At 42.8% G+C, this 19,969-nt stretch overlaps 1 protein-coding gene across 2 annotated transcripts in view; it reads left to right on the forward strand.

Moving 5' to 3' along the window:
* RNF43 (ring finger protein 43) overlaps positions 1-19,969 on the forward strand; it is a 66,998-nt gene that overhangs the window by 30,885 nt on the left and 16,144 nt on the right. The window lies entirely within an intron of this gene.

A 19,969-nucleotide genomic window follows, 5' to 3' on the forward strand; every position in this document is an offset into this window, starting at 1 on the left:
ATAAATGAAAGATTGCACACAAAGAACTCACATCTTTTCAAGCTTCAATAGTAAATATTCTGCTACTATATATTAAATACTGCATGGTTTGCCCAAGCTAAGATGAAACCACATCATGAATCAATTAGCATTTTGCATTTTCTTTCATTATCTACTCAAAGTCATGCCTACTGCACCTCTAAACATTTCATTAAATCCAGCAAACACTCCCAAAATAAACTTAGATTGTATTGCAGTTTCACTTAACAGTATATAAAATGCTGTGTTGTGACAGGTATCAACTATCCATTAGATACTGAATCAATTTTTCTTAAGCACTAATAACTGTTTGCTTTTCTTGAAGCTAGATCATTCTGAAAGTTTCCTGTTAGACCTGAGTGCAAACATATGGTATCTGTCCTTCTCTGCCTGACTTATTTCGCTTAGCATGACACCCTCAAGGTCCATCCACTTTGCTACAAATGGCCATATTTCATTCTTTCTCATTGCCATGTAGTACTTCATTGTCTATATATACCACATCTTCTTGATCCACTCATCAGGTGATGGACATTTAGGCTTTTCAGATCCTGTCTTCTTTAGGGGCTAGCTTAATTCACCTATGGGCTATACCACACAATGTGACACTTGGTAATGAATCATTTTATGTAACCATTTAGTTGTGTTTATGTGTTATCTCCCTAATAAGACTTGAACCCCTGGCCTGGAGTGAACATAATTTTGATGTTCATCAAACACTTGCCAACTAAGAGGACATATGTCAGGACCATTTCGATATGCCCGTGGGGCAAAACTCCATGTGTACCCATCCAGCATCCTACTCAATAGCAACATTGTGTGACTGTCTATATCTTGACAAGGAACATTTGGGAACTATTGATCTTCCCTGTAACAAAGGGCTTGGGAAGAAATTGTAACAGCTGCTATTTTAGTGAGAAAGATGGCTCCAGAATAGGCTGATAGTGTCATGGCTAAGAATCAAACTTAGCATCAGACAGCAACTCTGCTAGTAGGTATTTGGCTAAGAAGGGAGTTCAGCCTCTGAAGCATTTCAGGTAGGTGTGGACTCCGCAGTTAGATATGCTGCTACTTTCTGAAGTAAGCCTACCTAAAGGCAAAAGCGTGGCCCAAAGACTCATTTATAGGCTACATGGAGGTACCCACCCGAACAAACACTATGAAGAAGCAAAAGAAAGTGGCCAGGACCTAAGTGTAGTCACTGTGTCAACAGCAATATCAGATAAGGTGATTTTTATAGAGTGGGGGGTGTGGTGAGGGAAGAGTCGACGCACCTGTGGTCGGTGATTCAGAAACTTGGTGCCACATTATATGGCACCATGAAGCCACCTTATGTTCCAGCCACCCCATGGTGGCTGATGTCATATAATTACCCATTTGCCAACTGGGCCAAGAGGAAATGGATTGGCTGAAAGCCAGAGTAAGGTATAGTTACCTTGTAGCTGAGCCACAGTCAAAACCTATGAAACCAGATGGCTTTTGGGGACTTTTTCCTATACCAGTGAAGTCATTGCCATTGTCAACCTAATAGTGGTTGGTTTTTATAGGTATCATGAATTTTTGCTTGCCTATTCCTAAAACAGATATGTTCTCATCTGAATTTATTTAAATGAGTTCCAGGCTCACAAATTGCTAAATTATGCTATCTCAATCAGGAAAGGCTCCAGACGATTCCTGTTGGCTGAACTAGGACTGAACTTAATCCTAGACTGACTCAGCTTCTCTTTTAAAGTTGTTTGAAATTCTGATATCCCGCCAGAGACTGTTTCTAAAGAGTTCTCAGTGTGAAGTATGAATCACAAACAAATGGACTCTGGAGAGACCAAAAGCACAAGCTTTCAATATGAATTCAGCATGCCTGCTATTGTTAGGGCATTGTGCTGTGTGAGAGAGAAAGAAATCTCTGCCCTCATAGATAAGAATGTAAAGCAGAAGGTGAAAAGTGCCACACAATAGATACACAAGTGGATCGAGACATTTCAGATGAAAAAGAGATTCTTCATGAAAGAAGTAGCATATAAACATGCCCTTAAATCTCATGGTTTGTGAGTTCGAGCCCCACATTGGGCTTGCTGTTGTTAGCTCAGAGCCCGCTCTGGACCCTCTGTCACCCTCTCTCTCTCTGCCCCTCCCCCCTCACACTGTCTCTCAAACAGAACACAACACAGCAAAATAAACAAACAGAAAAACATGCCCTTGAATGATAAGTAGCATTTTACAAAGTAACAGGATAGGAGTAAAGGCATTCCAAGAGAATGTGAGAGAAGAGTAAGACAGTTTAGTTTGGATAAGCAGTATGGTCCATTTTGGAGAGAAGTGGGGATAAAGCTGAAAAGGCAGAGGGGAAGAGGAAGGAATTAATACTTTTTGAGTGTAAGAGATGCTGTACTTTAAATACATTATTTAATCTCTAGGATGATCTTCTTGGGTAGGTTGTGGTATCTGAATTTTTTTTACCCATAAAGAAACCAAGATTCAAGAGGTTAGGCTCCCCACTCAAAGTCACACACATTTTTCAAGTGACAGGGCTAAAATATGAAACCAGGTGGTCTGATTCCAAAGCCAGTGCAGAGAGCACTGAAACCTTGATTTGATAAGCTAAGGAGTAGAGCTTTAGAATAGTGAGAGACTAGAGGCTAGTCAGAAGCCTATTCTAATTGTTCAGACTCCAGGGACATAGAGGGGTAGATCTCCAAAGAGGAGTTTAAGTAATTGGATGCAGGAAGGTGGGGGGGGGGGAGCTCATCATGACCTCAAGGTACTTGGCCTGGGTCTCTAATGACAGTACCATTAACAAAAACAGATGAGTTATGAGAGGTTATTGATTTAAGGTGGAGTGCAGGAAGAAGGCGATATGTAGGTTTAGTATATTGGAGATTGAAGTACCAGAAAGACTTCAAAGAAGTAACATGTGACAGGCATTTTATAGTGCAGGATAAATGGACTTAGGAAACAAATTTTGGAATCAGCATTGAAGATATTAGAGTGAATAAGAATCCCAGAAGAAAGGTAATAGAAATCAGATAATATATCTGATATAAATCAGATTTAAATGAGAGGAAGAAGAAAAGCGGAAGGCAGAGGCAACAAAGAAGGGACAGTCAGAGAAGTGAAGAACTAGAACAGCATTATGATCTGCAAATGAGCCAAAGGGAGCAGTCGGGAGAGTGTCAAGACGGGATATTCCACAAGTCAGAAGTCAAGTCAGCAGTGTTTGTCTTGCTTTAGCATCAACTCCTTTTCTTAGGGGTTCAGATACACTCTTTTTCCTTTCTGCTTTCAATTCTGTTACGGAGGAGATTAGTCAACCAGGAGAGCTATTTCCCTATTAAAGACGTGATTGGTGATCACATTTTAAATTTAAACCGGTGAGTGCTCTCAGTTTTACTGCCGGCAAAATAAAGTAAAAGTTTCAGGTCTGGACATTTATTTCCTAAGAAGGCTCTTATAATTTTGATGCTTGTATTCCTTTACTCTGTGACTCTTCCTGCGTTCTGCCACATCTCCTCTCGTTATTTTTTGTACAGGAAATCCATGCCCAGAATTCAGGGTTCCTGGTTGCAAGCCCAATATGCATAGTGTTGTCTCTTCAACTTAATTTGCGAAATGGGTGGTACTAATAAAGGGAGAATAAAATAGCTAATGAAGGATTGTAAAGCACTTTGCTAATCTGAAGTGCAACATCAAAGCCAATAACAGCCTTAATTCAGGGCAAATGATTCCATTAGCAGAGTAAAAATAAAAGGACAAAGGGTAGTGTTGCTTTGTACCTTGATAACAGCGTACAAATCAGAAGTGCTGCTATTGATCGTCATTGCCCTGTGAACTCTCAACTCGGGAATCCGGCTCCCCGCCCTGCTGACCCTCCAAGAACTGCCCATACCCACTGTGCCTGGTGATGGCACCTCTCTGAGTGTCCTGAGAAATGCAAACAGGAACTTCTGTTCTGCAGAGCCAGCCTGATAACTGAGAAGACTCCTCTTCCATTTATCAGCACTTAGATTATCTTTTCATATCTCTGACCATCTGTGCTTAACAAGAAAAATAAAGAGGTTTGAACAGTTAGGAAGCAACAAAGAACTCATAGTTCACAAAGAGCAAGTCAAGGGATGTTTGGAATATTTGAACACACAACCACATTTGGCGTGAGGTGTCCCGCTTACGTCCTCAGGACCAGAGCAGGCTGAGCAGGCTGTGGGGAAGCTAAAACCCATGTGGCTCCTCAGCTGAAGTTTTTAAAATTTGGGCTTCAGACACTTCAACTTTAAAGAATTTAAGGATGGAGGAAAGAAATACAATTAATCTCTCTTTCCATTTAAGGTAAGAAAACTTATTTGAATATGTTACTGCATTTAATGTTAACCTGACCCACTCAAAAAATATGGAGTACTATTGGGAGTAAATCAATTCTGAGTTTTCCCAGACCTTTTCTATGCAGATCACTTGGCCTGAGTCCTCATAAAATCTTGGTAGGAACTGAAGTTCGCCAGAAACACTCAGCCAACCCATGGCCTAAAGCCAGTGGTATGGGGGCCTAAGAGTTTCTTTGAATCGACACTATAGGGATAAAAATAAGTAAATACAAAATTTTTAATAGTTTCTCAGTGGTCCCTATCCTGAAGGAGCTTCCCGTCAAATCTGGAAGATTAGACAGAAGAGCCCGAAGGACAAGAGAGCACTTCCAAAACAAAGCACAAGAATAAGCTAGTCTGCCCATTTGTTCTACAGTCGCTCATATGTATGTGCTGGGACCTGTGAACGTGCATTCCCTGTGTGGTGTTGGACAAATGGGCTTGAGCCGCTTGTGTGTGCACGTGTGTGTATGCATGGCTGTAGATTTACACTTTGGCTTTCGTCTCTTGAAAGCAGGAGCCCATTCCCTTTTTTGGCAGGGAGGATGCTTTCTCTCCCTTAAGGCTTATGCTCAACTCAGCACATTGATACTGAGGGAAGACAATAAAAGAGTAACAGGATGAGTTATTAAGCAAGAAGGTTTTTCAGGAAAGAAGTGAGTTTTGCTCAGGGTTATGGAGGAGATTTAGGCATGATATAAAAGGGAAGGAAGTGACCTCTCCCTTGCTAAGAGGTCAAAATAGTATAAAAGCTGCCTTTAAAACTTTAACTTACAGGGAGTATACAGAAGGTTTTTGAAGAGAAAGCAGAAATCTGAAAAGAAGCATATCCTGATCAAATGACAAGGCAACCACCAACTTATTTGATCTCACATCTGTTTATTCAACATGCATGAATTTTTTTTTAACATCTATGTGTGCCTGGCATTCTGCTAAGTGATGAATAAGGTCTAGACTCTGACTTGAAGTAGCTCAGGATCTACTTTAGAAGGAGGAGGAAAGGACTAATAATTTTATTGAAATCTAAGAAGCAGGCACTCTACCGATACAACTGGTAAGATGTTAAGTGTCATTTGAGAATTTTGAATATATCTAGGGCCCCTGGGTGGCTTAGTCCTACATAATCTCACGGTTTGTGAGTTCGACCCTTCGTCGGGCTCTCTGCAGACAAGACAGAGCCCGCTTCTGATTCTGTCTTTATCTCTGTCTGCCTCTCTCTTTCTCCCCCCCCCCAATAAACAAATATTTACAGAAAAGAGGAAGAAGAATTTTGAATATATTACTTCAGGGGAACAATGGGGGAAGGTGTTTAATTCTGGGACTAAAGCCCAATAGGAAGAGTAGAGAAGACCAGACCAGAAGGTTGAGGACAAAAAGAGGTGGAGAGCTGCAGGACTTAGACCTGGGAGTCTTTGGCCCCCCAGGGGAAGGGGAGGTGCCACTTTTTTCCCCAAGCAGAGCCAAGGAGATAGGGAAAGGCCCATGAGAAGAAAGCAAAAGGAATTTATCAAAGAACCAAACTACTTTTCCAGCTCATACATGTTTTTGGTAAAAGATTTCTTAAAGGCCAAGATGTGTTTTTTTCTGGTTTCATCCTCTTTAACTTTTAGAACCCTGCTATAAGAGGCTACTTACATATCTTACTCGTTAGTTCCTAGGAGACCAAGAGATGCTGCTATTAGAAATTACTAGGGACATGTGAGTGGCTCAGATAGTTAAACATCTGACTGTAGATTTTGGCTCAGGTCATGATTTCATGGTTCATGAGATCGAGCCCCACATTGGCCTCTGTACTGACAGCATGGAGTCTGCTTGGGATTCTCTCTCTGCCCCCCCTCTGTTCCCTCTCTCTCTCTCTCAAAATAAATATTAAAAAAAAATAACTAAAATAGGGGCACCTGGCTGGCTCAGTCAGAAGAGCATGTGACTCTTGATCTCGGGATCATGAGTTCAAGCCCCGTGTTGGGTGTAGAGATTACTTAAAAATAAAATCTTTGGGTGGGGGGAGGAATTACTAAAATATTCAGAGGATGGAAATACCAATTGGCACCGATGCCGAGATACCCAGGCACTATCCATGAAGACTCAGTGAAGTGCTGAGCCCCAAATGACAGTCCCTTCCAGGCTCTCGCAACACTATCTTTCACTTTTTATCTCCTGCCTGGAAGGCTACACTGTGGGTGGGAATAAAAATCTACTTTCCTGTTGCATCCAGGAAGCTGCCAGCAGTCTGTTTGCCTTGCTCTTTGCTGGCAAATCATTAAACAGTCCCCCAAAGCAGGCCTCTTCCCCAGGGCCACCCCATGGACAGGGATTCAGAGTTGTGGTCAAAGGGCTGTCAGCAGTCAGTCTGGAGCCTTTGGGTTGTCTCCAACACAAGCCTATTCTGACTGTTGCCTCTTCTGAACAGAAGCCTCCTTGGCCTGGTCTCAACCCCCAGTGGTTTCTGAGGAGAGACTCTGGGCATCTGGAGTTGGCTGGTGGCTCGAATAATTTTGTCCTTCCCCTCCTAATGTAATTTCTAAGTACAACTAGGCCCATGCTCCATCCCCCCTCCCCTTTCCAATGTAAATGCTGCCTTGTGTGTTAGCTGCCCAGGAGCTGGGGTCTAGGATCAGCCAAGCAAATGCCATTAACTTCCCATCTCCACTTACAACGTGGCAATTAAAACCTGAGCACAGATTTAGTTGAATTGACCCATCTGGATACAATATCTGCCCTCAAAGGATTGAAAAGCACTGCAGCCAGTCAATCATAGACAACTGGAACTGAGTGTGCAGGATAACTTGAATTCCCTACAACCTCTGAGCAGGAGGAGAAACCTGAAAGACACAGAATATGTGAAATAACTAGATTAATTTATCTATTTCGCACTCTTGCATTAAACTCACCAAATTTAGAAATACATGGGGCGCCTGGGTGGCTCAGTCAGTTAAGCATCCAACTTCTGTTCAGGTCATGATCTCACAGTTTGTGGGTTCAACCTCACATCAGGCTCTGTGCTGACAACTAAGCCTAGAGCCTACTTCAGATTCTGTGTCTCCGTCTCTGTGCCCCTCCCCTGCTCGTGCACTGACTCTCTCTCTCTCTCTCTCTCTCTCTGAAAAATAAAAAACAAAAAAATTTTTTTTTAAAAAAAGAAATACTTGAGTAGTTCTACTGGTAGTCCTGCTAGGCCTCTGGAATATTTAAATAAATAATCTGATTTCCTCAAGTTTCATTTCTTTGGTCTTTTTTCACAAGGGCTGTCTGGTTTTAGTCGTTGGTCTTGTCAGCATTAGCATCTTAATATCAGTAATTACATAAAAACAACACCAACACTGCTTTCAGCAGATTTCTAAATTCTTACCATCATCTCTAGCATGAGTTTGGCTGCAACAAGAACAGCAAAATCATAAAGCAGACTGTGTCAAAGCTGTTTGCAAGTAGCACATTGAGTTAAGTTGGAGCCCTTGTGGGAGTGCAGTTAACTACCTTACTGTGGTAAGAGTGGAGGCCATCCCTGGGAGGGGCCCTGGCAAAAGCCTCCTGAGCCCATTATCTTGGTAATTTGAGGGCAAGTATTGCCCTAGCAATACTTCCACCCATGACAAGACCTCAGCTTTTCTGCAGATGACCTCTTTTAACAAGACTTAGGTAAATGAGGAGCCTCCAGTGGTGCTTCTTGTAGGATGGAGGTCAGTGAAGGCAGTAGGATCTCCCTGGGACAGTGGTCACTAACTGAGCAGCAGAACTCAGCTGACATTTCAGGACATCTTAGCATAGGAGTCTTGGATGTTTGATCCCTGAGATCATCACCTGGTGGAGGAAAGGAGTTCAGACTCCATGACTAAGATGTCTTCCAAGGTCTTGACCTTCCTGGGCCTGAGAACCTGGGTATCCTATTTCAGAGCTTTCCTTCTAAAGAGCGCTCATGTAACTAAAATGATATTTAGTGGGCTCCCTCTCCTTTGTTCCTAACTTTTTGAGTAGATTTCTGGTGCCCCTGGTAACTAGAGGTCATTCTGGGCTGAGTCAGGACAAACCCTGTTTCCGTGTGGGAATGTAATAAACAAAAGCTCTACTACTTTGGGTGGCTGAGATTTTCTTCTTCTCTCTGTCTGATTATTGCCAAGTAAGCTTCTTCTCTGATACCAGTTTATTTCAAAAGCAACTTAGTAAGCTCTTTCTCCTCCCTTTCTTCTTCCTGCCCATGACTCTGCTTATGACCCTGGGAACCACCCATACATAGATGCCAAATAGAGTGTGGGGTCAGAAAAACCCCACCATGGGAGCCATTTTAAGGTCACAAAGTCCATCTACATCACAGAGCTTGGATATGATCTGAGATGAGGATAGGTGAATTTTTTAAATATTTTTTTTAACATTTCTTCATTTTTTGAGAGAGAGAGAGAGAGAGAGAGAGAGAGCAAGCATGAGTGGGGGAGGGGCAGAGAAAGAGGGAGACACAGAATCTGAAGCAGGCTCCAGGCTCTGGATTGTCAGCACAGAGCCCAACATGGGGCTCAAACCCATGAACCTTGAGATCACTACCTGAACTAAAGTCGGATGCTTAACTGACTGAGCCAACCAGGCACCCCAGAGGATAGGTGAATTTTTAAAAAATTTTTAATGTTTTAATTTATTTTTGAGAGAGCACAAGTGGGAGCATGGGAGGGATGGAGAGAGAGGAGAACAGAAGGTCTGAGGTGGGTTCAGCACTGACAGCAAGGAGCCTGACGTAGGGCTCGAACTCACAAACTGCGAGATCATGACCCAAGCTTAAGTCGGACGCTTAACCAACTGAGCCACCCAGGTGTCCCAGTGAATTTTAAAATTGAAGAATAAAGTCTTGAATGTGGAGCGAGACAGTGAGGGAAATTGTAGTCTGGCTGAATGACCATTTTTTGGGTCCAAGCTTCTGTGACCTCTAATTTCAGGACACACCTTTCTCATCCTAAACAAACATGGACTACTCACTGGGAAAGCATCTCTGCGCAGTGTCTGGATCTGGCTGCCTTTGTTGTGGCTAGAAGAGGAGATGAGATAGGCCCTAGGGGAGAGGAAGGAAGCTGAGGCTGCTGGGCAGAAAGAGCCTAGGCCTGGAGGGAAAATGAGCAGACAGACCTTGCTTCTGTCCTATTGCTAAGAATGATTTAAGTCTGAACATTCTAGAAATAGAGGTCATGTACTCAGCACTGTTTGTTGCACCACACAGAATACCGCCCATTGCGTGTACCTGGAAGCGGGATGGCTGGATAGACAGGGTACTGGGATCGAATTCTGGAGACCTCCAGGATTTAGCCAGCTGTGTAACCGTGGGCAGTCTGTGACTTGAGTCCCATGTTCCTCATCTGTAAAAAGGAAATGTTGAAGGTCCCTTATAGGCATGAACCAGGCTCAGCTGTTAGCAAATCACATCTCTTTATAAACTGGCAACTGGATTCGAATGAAATTTTATTCATTATTCCAGCAAAGATGAAGGGCCTCCAAAATGCAAAGCCCCAGACTGGACAAAATTTTGATGAGCTCATTTTCCCCCTCAGCCTTTGTCTCCCTGCTTCCGGTCGGAAGCTGGCACATCATGTCAGTCCTTCTCTTGTCAGCACGGTTGCTCACCAGCACACCTGTCCATTGGGGAGGGCTTCTGGACCCAGTGAGAAACACTGGAGGCCTCTGTCGCCCATCCTCTGTCAGTCCACTCTCTTCAGGGGGCCAAGGTCGTGCTGCTCTAGCCCCACCAACGTTATTTTCTTTTGTACCTTGAAAAATTACACAATCAAGCAGGAGTACATTTTCCTTGTAAAAAAAAAAAGTAACAGAATAAAGGAAAACTCCTTTTGACAGTTTCCCAGCCTCCCAACTTAATTCAGTAGGAACCTCAGTCATCCCAAAGACAGTGAACGGCTAAGGTAAGGAAGAGAATGAGGTCTAGAGGTTTCCAAATCCAAGCCTAAACAATCACCATTAGGATCTAACCTGTGGATGTGAGATTGACCTCTTTCAACAAAGGACAAGGTGACCAAACTGGGCTTCAGAGAGAGGCTATTCTGGTGCTGCAGGCAGGAAGCAGCAGCTTGAGGCTGTTCTGTTTTTCCCAACTCCGGAGCTACTGGAGCTTGACTTTATGATGCTGGTGTGTCCTGCTGCTGGAGATAAGAGTCAGGTAGTTCTAAGTTCAGGTAATGGAAGTTGCATAGAAGAGATTGATTATAAAATCTGAAAAGAGGAAATGAGGGGAAAGGTGCCTTTGATGCCTGGCCAGTGTTCCTGATTACAAAGGCAAAATTGTAGCAGGCAGTAAAGTTACCTGTCCAAGGCCTGGGTGAAGGTCCGTATGTGGAATCAGAGAACTAAGAGATTATTGCAGCAGAGGTGGGGGGAGGAGGGTGACTGGAAACAAGAGACAGCAAAGAATTGCTTGCAAAAGCACACACCCCAAGATGAGGAGATGCCGCAGATAAAGAAAGACCAGCATTAAGTTTGGGGCTCAGTTGAGCCCTGGAATGCCCTTTGTGAGGAGGTAATGAGATCACATGGCCTCCTTCATGGGAAGGAGGCGGGCTGAGAACTGGAAGAGCTTGTTCAGTGGGGTTTGGAGGGCTGAGCACAGGGGGGAAGTGACCGTGGATAATGAGCTGTCCCAGACTGAGCCTTGTAGAACACTGGCATTCAGAGGCACTGTTGACAATCGCCAAGGGAGTAGCAGTCAGAAGGAGGTCTTTGTCCCTTCCAGCAATAAGGAGAGATTTTATTATTCCAAATACAATAATAAAACAACGACTGTTTAATGAGCACTTATTGAGTGTCGGGTTCTGTGCTAGGCAGTTATTATATCCATTATCTCCAGTCTTCATGATAATCATCCCATTCTGTAGGTGAAGAATATGAGGCTCAGAAAGCCTAGGTAACCTGTCCAGGTCACACAGGCAAATGATGGAGTCAGAATTGGAGCCTTAGGTCTATTTTGGAAACAAGGGGAAAATCAGAACTAATAAGTTAAGGAGAACAGAGACATAGAGAACAGACCCATCCGAGAATATGAAGTACAACGCATGCCACCAAAGGACAGCATTCATGTCTTTACACAGGCATAGAAAATATGCGTGCAAAGCTGAGTTCTTAGCCTGAGAGCAAGCTCAAGGTCTTCTTAATTTGCCCCTCCAAGCAGTGTCTGGTACAGGGACGCTCCAGTTCCTGATTTTCCAAGAAGTCACAGATAGCCAATCCTTAAGCCCATCCAGTTTTCAGGGACCCTCCCCATCCACACGCTCCCTGAATCCTACCAGCCAATTCCCTTGGCTGTCTCCTGGTGTCACTGAGAGGGTAGGTGACATGTCCTTATTAGGAGACCTTGCATCCTAAAGAAGCAGGTACATTTGGATCTATTTTCTTCTCAGGGGCCCTCTTCCCAGCTAGAATTCCCTGCAGGAGGGAGCAAAGACAGCCTGTGTTGCATCCAAGGAAGGCTAAAACTGCCTTGCTAGGTAATAAGCAGTGTCATGGTTGAATGGCCTTTTTTATTTGTTTTTTCTTGTTGTTTTTTTTTAAATCTGAGCATACTTGAAAAAGTCTTACTGTAAAAGAGTCCAACCATACAAAAGTGTAGTGAGTATGGTTTTCATGCCACAAATGTGACTATACAAGAAATAGGTTTTCTTGAGAGCTTCCCCTCACAGAGCAGCCGAAACAGAAATATGTAAGACACCCCTCTAATATTTGTCCACGCAGGTCACCACAAATACCCACATTGTTCAAGCACAAGTGTTCCCTTGAAATCCATGAGACACATCGTCTTTGCCAGGGTCCAGCCTTCTGGGGTCTACTCCTTCTGGGGCACAGTCTGAAGATTCCCATGTCTTGGCTTATCCCCAGGCTTCTCCCCCTATTCCCCAGGATTCCAGAGACCCTAATAGCCTCCACCCGGTCCCCCCATACACACTCCTTTCTGCCTTCAGAACACACATTTTCCTCAAGGAGTTCAGTCTTTCACAAAAGCCAGGAAGATAGGTCTTTAGCAATACTTGGCTTTGGGCAAATGCCCCTGAGGCAGGGAAATAGAAGGAGAGGCCCTCTTCTTGCATTGGCAGGAGAGAAAAGACACAAAATATAAATAGCTCTCATTCTTTTCTGTTCTTCTAGAATAGCAAAAAAGCAAAACAAATATCTCAATCTATCATTCTATGATTGAAAATTTCAAAGCAAAACACCAAAGTCTCTCTTCATGATCTCCTCTGTAAATCCTCTCCCAAAGCCATTGTTACCAGAATTTGGTGTGTATTGTGTTGCCTTTAGAGTTAACTGTCAGCTATGTGGTTGTAGACCATCAACATTTAATAAAAAAAGTATTGATCTGGTTACCTACTGTGTGACAGGCACTGAAAGGGCGGTGGAGGTGAGTTACAGCCTGGAGAGAGAGGAAAGAAAGCAAACAACTGAAATACCCCTGCAGAAGTCTGTGATGGGGGGAATACAGGGACCTAAGAGGGCCCACAGAGGGACCTCTGACCTATTCTGACCGAGCAGCAAATGCCAGAAGGGTTTAGATACATGAAACACGTTGTTTCTGAACTGTGGCATGCAAGGAGGGAGAAGAAGTGTGGGAAGGGAATGGGAAGCCATGAGGCAAGGTGTGTAGGCATGAGCCCAGAGCAGGCAGAGCCTTTTAAGCCATGTTTCTAGATACAGACTTTAATCCCAAGAGCTATGAGAAGCCTTTTAAGAGCTTAATGTGGAAGAATGACACACTCAAGTTAGAATTGTAGATCACTCTGGCAGTAGTGTGTAGACTGAGAGGTGTGAAATGACTCCAGGTAAGAGGTTATTTCAGTAAATCGGAACACCAATGATGGTAGCCTATTTTAGAGTAGCCAGAGTGGAAATGGAGGAAAGAGGACAAATAAGAGACATGTTTGGGAGATGGAATTGTTAGAGGCTGGTGATTGATGGTTGTTGCTGATGGGGGTAAGGGTGAAGGAGATAGAGCAGGCTAGGTGGACAACATCTGTTTTGGGGACTCAGTGGATAGTGGTTCCAATCCCTAAAATAGGGACCATTGGAGGAGAAGTTTAGAGGGATAAAATGATTAGTTCAATTTTGAATATGCTGAATTTAAAATGTCTCATTTAAAGCTCTTCATGCTCAGGGCTCCTGGGTGGCTCAGTCGGTTAAGCCTCCGACTTCAGCTCAGGTCAGATCTCACGTTCGTGGGTTCGAGCCCTGCGTCGGGCTCCGTGCTGACAGCTAGCTCAGAGCCTGGAGCCTGCTTCCGGTTCTGTGTCTCCTTCCCTCTCTGCCCCTCCCCTCTCATGCTCTGTCTCTGTCTGTATCAAAAATAAATAAAACATTAAAAAAAAAAAAGAGTTGGATGCTCAACTGACTGAGCTATAAAAAAAAAAAAAAAAATAAAGCTCTTCATGCGTCTGGGTGGCTCAGTCGATTGAGCTTCTGACTTCGGCTCAGGTCATGATCTCCCATTTCGTGGGTTCCAGCCCTGTATCGGGCTCTGTGCTGACAACTCAAAGCCTGGAGCCTGCTTTGGATTCTGTGTCTCTCTGTCTCTCTGCCCCTCCCTTGCTCACACTCTGACTCTCCCTGTTTGTCTCTCTCTCAATCTCTCTCTCAAAAATAAATAAATAAATAAATAAAAGAACCAATATAAAGCTCTTCATGCAGAAACCTCCAAGCCCTACCTGTTGGACATATAGGTCTGGAACTCATGAGAGGTCTGGGCTGTTCATATGTAATCAATGACCTCTGTATGGAAACTAAAGGCATCCATTGGTTGGAGTCACATAGGGGATGCATAGAGGGTAAAAAGAGAGGAGGGCCTAGAACACAATCCAATATTTCAGGGACTTGTTTAAGAATATAAAATTAGGGTGGTAAATTTTCTTGTTCATGAGTTGGGAGAGGCATCATATTTTCAAAGTTAAATAGGAATTATTCTTAGTTGTTTTTTATTATTATTATTTTTAATTATTTTACTTTATCCTACTTATTTCCATCTCTTCTGATCTCAGCTGTGTAATTTTGAGCATGTTACTTAACCTTTTTTTTTTTTAAGTTTTTATTTAAATTCTAGTTAGTTAACATATAATGTAATATTAGCTTCAGGTGTACAATATAGTGATTCAACACTTCCCTACATGACCTGGTGCTCTTCACGGCAAGTGCACTCCTTAATCCCCATCACGTATTTCACCCATCCCCCCGCCCCCTGCAGCCACCTCCCCTCTGGCAACCGTCAGTTTGTTCTCCATGGTTAAATTATAGAGTCTGTTTCTTGGTTTGCCTCTCTCTCTTCCCCCATGTCCCTTTGCTCATTTGTTTCATTTCTTAAATTCCACATGGGTGAAATCATATACTATTTGTCTTTCTCTGGCTTATTTCACTTAGCATAATATTCGCTAGCTCTGTCCATTTTATTGCAAATGGCAAGATTTCATTCTTTTTATGGCTGAGTAATATTCCATTATATTATATATTCTATATACTATATGTGATATTATTATAATATAATGCCCATTATATTATAATATATAATTATATTAATTATATTATAATTAATTATAATTATTGATATTTTAATATGGAATATATAATTATATATAATATATTATATATAATTCCATTATATTATATATATCATATATATAATACACACACACACACACACACACACACACACACACACATATACCACATCTTTATCCATTCATCAGTCAGTGGACACTTGGGCTGTTTCCATAATTTGACTATTATAGATAATGCTGTTATAAGCATCAGGGTTACATGGATCCCTTTGAATTAGTATTTTTGTATTCTTTGGGCAAATACCTAGTAGTAGAGTTGCTAGATTGTGCAGTAGTTCTATTTTTAACTTTTGTTAAACTTACTGTTTTTGGAAAACAATACTGTTTTCCAGAGAGGCTGTTCCAGTTTGCATTCCCACTTACAGTGTAAGAGGGTTCCCCTTTCTTTTCATCCTTGCCAATACCTTTTGTTTCTTGTGTTGTTAATTTCAGCCATTCTGACAGGTGTGAGGTGATTTCTCACTGTAGTTTTGATTTATTTGCATTTCCCTGATGGTAAGTGATGACAAGCATCTTTTCATGTGCCTCTTGGCCATTTGTATGTTTTATTTGGAAAAATGTCTATTCATGTCTTCTGTCTATTTTTTAAAGTTAGATTGTTCACTTTTTTGGGTGGTATTGAGTTGTATAAATTCATTATGTATTTTGGATACTAACCCTTTATTGCATATGTCATTTGCAAACATCTACTCCCATTCTGCTAGATTGCCTTTTAGTTTCATTGATTGTTTCCTTCGCTGGGCAGAAACTTTTTATTTTGATGTAGTCCCAATAGTTTATCTTTACTTTTGTTCCTCTTGCTTCAGGAGAACTACCTAGAAAGAAGTTGCTATGGCCAATGTCAAAGAAGTTGCTACCTGTGCTCTCTTCTAGGATTTTTATAACTTCAGGTCTCACATTTAGGTCTGTAATCCATTTTGAATTTATTTTTGTATATCGTATAAGAAAGTGGTTCAGCTTCATTCTTCTGCATGTTGCTGTCCAGTTTTTCCAACACCATTTGTTGTTGGAGAAACATTCTTTTTCCCACTGGATATTCTTTCCTGCTTTGTCGAAGATTAATTGACCATATAATTGTGGGTTTATTTCTGGGTTTTCTATTCTGTTCCGTTGATCTATGTATTTTTGTGTGTGTGACAGCACCATATTGTCTTGATGGCTACAGCTTTGTAATATAGCTTGAAGCCTGTAATTGTGATGCCTCCAGCTTTGTTTTTCTTTTTCAAGGTAGCTTTGTATATTTGGGGTCTTTTGTGGTTCCATATAAATTTTAGGATTGTTTGTTTTAGTTCTGTGAAAAATGCTGTTGATATTTTGATAGAGATTGCATTAAATGTGTAGATTGCTTTGGGTAGTATAGACACTTTAGCAATATTTATTCTTCCAATCCATGAGCATGGAATGTCTTTCCATTTCTTTGTGCTGTCTTCAGTGCCTTTCATCAGGATTTTGTAGGTTTCAGAGTACAGATCTTTTCCTTCTTTGGTTAGGTTTAGTCTTAGGTATCTTATTGTTTCTGGTGCACTTGTAAATGGGATTTATTTTTAAATTTTTCTTTCTGCTGCTTCATTATTAGTGTATAGAAATACAATAGGTCTCCATTCATCAATTTTGTATCCTGCGTCTTTACTGAATTTGTGTACCAGTTCTAGCACTTTTTTGGTGGAGTCTTTCAGGTTTTCTACATGTAGTATCATATAATATGCAAATAGTGAAAGTTTTACTTTTTCCTTGCTAGTTACTTAACTGAGTAATGCCTCAGTTTCCTCATCTTTAAAATGGAGACAATAGTAGTTTCTACCTCATAGCATTGTTACAAGGATGGAAAGAGTTAATACACAAAAGTGCTTAGACTAATCACTGGCCCACTGTATTTATTCGATAATATAAACTAGCATTATCATCATCCCCATTAGCATGAACGATGGAGGGTTGGCTCTGGGGTCCTTTGGAGTTACAGGACTCCAGAGTCTGGAGTCAGATAGAGCTAGTTCTAATCTTGTGTGACCTTAACTTCCCTGTGCCTTAAGCTTCTTTCTCTTCTTTAAATGGGGATGATCACACCTACCTCATAGTGAGATAACATCTAAGGGCCTGGCAGGCAAGAGGTATTTACTAATGGTTAATTTCCTCCCCCTCCCTCTTCTATAGTCCCTTCAGGATCAGGAAAGTCTGGTGACTCTGACACCAAGTTTTTTCTCCTGCATCACCTCAGAGGCATCCTGTAGTATAGCGCTGCATTGTACACGCTGGTTCCCTCTGTGAGGGCCTACAGGCCAAGTGGTGGTTAAATATTTGCAAATCTTTCACTAAAGACACCTCTTCAGGCTCCTGAGTGGCTCAGTTGGTTGAGCATCCGACTCTTGATTTTGGCTTAGGTCAGGATCCCAGGGCTGTGGGATTGAGCCCCATGTTGGGGTCCATGCTGAGCATAGAACCTGCTTAAGTTCTCTCTCCCTCTCCATCTGCCCCTCTCACCAGCTCACATGTGCTCTCCCTCTCTCTCAAATTAAAAAAAATTATAAGAAAAACAAAATTAAAAAAAAAAGACAACTCTTCTCTGAAGTGACTTTCCCACTCACTTGACACTCTGGTCTGTGAGAGGTAGGTTGGGATTATCTGGAGAAAGCTGGACCATGGGCAGTAGTAGGGGAACAAGCAAAACTCCCATAGACTCCCATGGCTATGACTTATAGGTCCTGAAGATCTCACATCTTTTGTTCTGTTGAGGTGGTTGACTTCTGACTCCTTACCACACCAGTCTTCTGTCATCACCAGAGAGACCTTGCTCAAACGCATATCTACAGTCTGCTTCTTGGTCTGGTGTTTGCTGACCTTTTCAGCCTCATCTCCTGCTTTCCCCTCCACACCAGACCTAAATGCCTGCAGTCCCTCCTTACCCCTACCTGAGCTTCCATGCCTGGGCATAGGCTGCCTCCTCTGCCAGGAATGTACCTCCTCCCCCTTCCCATGGACCCAGTGGGTGAGCACATACCTACTCAGTACCGAAGGACTCACTGAAGTCACTCTGCTCTCCCACATGGGATAGTTACCTCTCCTCGAGCCCTCCAACAGCATTAAAACATCACAATACAATGTGTTTGTATACTTGTCTTCTGAGCTGCTTTAAGGCAAAGAACCTATCTTATTTATTGTGGACTCCCCAATGCATGCCTGGCACCAAGGAGGCCCTCAGTGTTGGTGGAATGAAGAAATGAATGGATGCCTGGTTGGGCAAAGGGGCAGATGGACAGACTAATGGAACTTGTTGAGACAGGAGCTACAGCTTCACTGAAGTGAGAACATCCCCTAATCTGGCCCTGACCATTTTCTGAGCGGGGTTGGGGTGTGCATAGCATTTCTCCCACACTAAACTTTGACCACTATCAGAGTAATTATCCTTAGATTCTGGGAGGAAGAATGGAACTCCCTCCATCTCAACTCCCCCTGCCCGAAGATTTGTATTCACAGGGACAGAATTTGAAGCTAGGTGGTGCTTGGTTTTGAAAACCTGCTATGTTCAAGGGACTGCAGTGACACAGTGCGAAGAAATAGCGTAAAAGTGCTTTCAAAAAGTGACTGCACTTTTATTTATTTATTTTTAAAGATTTTATTTTTAAGTAATCCCCACACCCATTGTGGGCCTCAAACAACCCCAAGATCAAGAGTCACATGCTCTCTACCAACTGAGCCAGTCAGCCCCCTCCCCTCCCGCCCCCCCCCGCCCCCGCCAAAAGTGACTGTGCTCTTAAATCCATTATCAGCACTAACATCTTCATAAATTCAAAATGCCCTCTGGTTCATATGCTGGTTCTTTCTGGAAGGCCTTTAGAATTCAGCAGCAGTGAAGAAGGAGTATGGGCACCTCCCTTGTACAAAATCCCCTTGCTTGCAGGATATGCTGGGGTTTCTGCCACGTAGGAACCTCTGGCGTGTGATTATCCAGGGGCCAGATGAATCCTATTTTGTTCTCATAGCACTCTGGGAAGATTAGATTCAAGTGGGTATTTGAGTCATCTTGAGTAGGAAACGAGTATACAAAAGGGCATTCTTGTCCTCTGGTCTGTTAGCACACTGTGGGCCCACTCCCCCCTGGGCCATTGCTTTGCACCAGCTGGGCTAGGGGCACAGGGTCTTGGACTGGCCCTCCCACACCCTCAAAACATGTGCTGGCTCATCTCCACTGCATCATTCCTGGGGGAAGAATGAGCTCCTAGGAAATGTGATGTGCAAGGCTCTTAGCCAAGCTTCATCCCCAGATAGTGTCTTCTCCCTGGCAGTGCCCTGCTTCATCCAGGATGGGATACAAAGGAGATATTGAGAGAATCGGGGAAGCATGGAGTGAGTAGACCCAAGCCACAGGAAAGATGGGGATGTCAGAGGGCATCCCAAGGAGGCAGGAGGCACCGGTAGCATCCAGCACTGCCCTGGGAGAGCATCGAGGGAAGGCAAGATTCTGAGCACTGATACAGGCTCTTAGCCTAGGGTTTTGGAGCAGGTAGAAGAAATAGGAGACGAGATAGGCTGCAGCAGTTTGAGGGTCGTTGGAGCAGATTTGCAGCAGGCTCTTAATTGAGGTTCCCCTTTTCGACACCCCTCATACCTACCTGTACCACACCTCCATGTATCCTTGGCTCTAGTACCCCTTAAATGGCAACTGATGCTTACTAGCTTCCTTGGAGGCAATTTATTAAGAAGGGCCATTAAGGAGGACACTTGGGATGAGCACTGGGTGTTATATGTAGGAGATGAATCACTGGATTCTACTCCTGAAATCATAATTGCACTACATGCTAACTAACATGGATGTAAATTAAAATAAAAGGAAGGAAAGAGGGAAGGAAGGAAGGAAGGAAGGAGGAAAGAAAGAGAAAGAAAGAAAGAAAGAAAGGAAAGAAAGAAAGAAAGAAAGAAAAGAAAGAAAGGGAAAGAAAGAAAATAATAATAATAATAAGAAGAAGGACCTTCCTGGTCCCTGTCTGGAACAGTAGGGAAGAGCTTGGCTCATACAGCTCCTGCTCCCTA

Source organism: Suricata suricatta, chromosome 17 (genome assembly GCF_006229205.1).
Source record: "Suricata suricatta isolate VVHF042 chromosome 17, meerkat_22Aug2017_6uvM2_HiC, whole genome shotgun sequence".
Lineage (NCBI taxonomy): Eukaryota > Metazoa > Chordata > Mammalia > Carnivora > Herpestidae > Suricata > Suricata suricatta.